This window comes from Amblyomma maculatum, chromosome 11 (assembly GCF_055883805.1).
Source record: "Amblyomma maculatum isolate TAMU_Amacu chromosome 11, ASM5588380v1, whole genome shotgun sequence".
In the NCBI taxonomy this organism is placed as follows: Eukaryota; Metazoa; Arthropoda; class Arachnida; order Ixodida; family Ixodidae; genus Amblyomma; species Amblyomma maculatum.
Window position 1 is genome coordinate 99,728,684 of NC_139354.1, and position 2,388 is coordinate 99,731,071.

The window sequence follows — 2,388 nt, forward strand, 5'->3', positions numbered from 1 at the left end:
CCGTAGTGGAGGGCTCCAGAAATTTCGAACACCTGGGGTTCTTTAACGAGCACTGACTTCGCACAGCACATAGGTGCCTTGCATTTTGCCGCCATCGAAAAGCACCCGCTGCGGCCGAGATTTGATCCCGGATACTCGGGCACGGCTAGCCAGGTATATTGTGCAATTCTTATAAATAGAGGTAAAAAGTGTATCATAAGAAAGAAAACGTGATGTACTGCATTGTCTTCCCCATTCTTTGGGGCTTCCATGTACTTCGAATTTTCGTTAACAGTTACAATGTGATAAACTGACGCTGCTTGGGTATGCGTGGCAAATAAATGTTGTGCATTAAAAGATCATATTGTATTAAAAATATTTACTATGATAGCAGACGTTCCGCTAGTGCTACTCTTGTAGCGTGTTTCGTGTTTGTTATTGTTGGCATCGTTACGGTTACGGTCGTGTCTGTTTCGTATTTAAAACATATTGCTTGCCCAGAAGATGGCACGATCTTCCAGCAAATGGAGCAGAAAGAGAACTTTCAAAGGTAATCGGTTCACTAGCAAGAAGGGCAGTGAGAAACCGGCACGACAAAGCGCAATCTTCACAAAACTTGGTGAGAGGATCAGTAGTGATTCCTTTGATGTAGTCGGGGCAAGTACGACTGGCTACCGTCTAATCGACTTCGCTCTTCTCCGCAGTTTCTCGCAAGATATTGCTGTGTGTAAAAGGTGCAACAAGGGTGCAGTAATACTGGAAGAAGGTATTGACAGGCGAAGCGGTTTGGCATCCTCCATAAATTTCACCTGCAGCGAGTGCGATGCTCTCAGTGGTGCTTGAGACGTCAAAGCGCTTTGCTGGCAACGTCTTTGAAGTAAATCAAAGGTTCGTTTAGGCCCTTCGCACCTGCGGCAAAGGTTTGGCATCTGGTCGCATCATGTGTGCTGTTCTCAATCTACCGCCACCGCCTACAAAGTTTGCATCGTACAACGCGAGACTTCTTTGTGCATCTACAACCGCTGTGAGTAATAGTATGGCAAAAGCTGCCGAAGAACTGAAGAAAGAGGCCTTGGCCTCTGATGGAGAGCTGGAAACGGCGGTCACAGTGGATTGGACGTGGATGAAGCGGGGTTATTCTTTACTACATGGGTTCGTAGCAGCGATATCGGCCGACACTGGAAAAGTGCTCGACTTTGAAGTAGAGTCTAAGTTTTGCCGCATGTGTGCCCACAATCTTCACACAGATGACAACTTGAATGAATGTAAAGTTACCTACGATGGGCCATCTGGTGGAATGGAATCTGCTGGAGCAGTAAAAATCTTTGGGCGCTCCGTTGAAAAGCACCAACTAATGTACACAAGTTACGTTGGTGATGGAGACAGTAAGGCGTACATTTCTGTAAGAGACTCGCAGCCATACGAGAAGGCCATAGAAAAACATGAATGTGTAGGACGTGTCCAGAAGCGAATGGGCACAAGGCTCACGAACATCAAGAAGAAAAAGGGGAGGGGGAAAAGCTTGCCGATGGTCTACCACTTTCCGGGAAAGGGCGCCTCACAGAAAAGGACATTGACTCCCTTCACGTTTACTATGGCAAAGCTATTCGGGGAAATACAGACAGTCTAGATAATATGAGACGAGCGGTGTGGGCGATATGCTTTCATAAGTTATCCACAGATATCAAGCCCCACCATGGATTCTGCCCAAAGGGACCCTCTTAATGGTGTGGGTATAACCGCAGCCTTGTTGAGGGAAGCCTTCAGACCTACTCCCACAAAAGCTACCTTCCTGAGGCCGTGATGGACGTCATCAAGCCAGTGTTTAAGGCGTTGTCAGATCCAGGTCTTCTGAGCAAATGTCTTCACGGACGAACACAGAACACAATGAGTCGCTGAACCAACTCATCTGGTGTCGTTTCCCTAAGACAACATTTGCTAGTGCAGACACCTTGAGGACAGCAGCTAACGATGCTGTAGCCTACTACATTGATGCAAGAAAAGCTGTTCTAGCGGCTCTTGGAATTGTTCCAGTGTGTTTTGTGATGTTGCCCTTGACAGAATGGACAAAGAGCGCGTTGACAGGGCAGAATTGTATGACTCTGCCGAGAGCAAGGAAAGACGGCGGGTAAGAAGGAACTCTAAGAAGGGTTTTGGAGGCACCTGCAAGAATGTCAGCCGTGAAATGTATTCTCCTGGGGAATTTTGAGCATGCATGAGAAGTATGCAAACATAAAGCTTCATTTTTCTCAAATTGCGTTTTTCGCAAGTTCCTCAAATGCAATGTATCTTTTCTCAGAAATTACTCATCGGATTTCAGTGAAACTTTGCCCACATGCACATTAGCCTGTCCTAAATATTCGGAACAAAACATTGCAGATGATATGAATGATAACACTGGAAAAAAAT

General features: G+C 46.1%; 1 pseudogene; it reads left to right on the forward strand.

The window, feature by feature from the left end:
- The first annotated feature begins 919 nt into the window (after window positions 1-919).
- On the forward strand, window positions 920-2,188 carry LOC146174488 (uncharacterized; annotated as a pseudogene).
- Window positions 2,189-2,388: the final 200 nt, after the last annotated feature.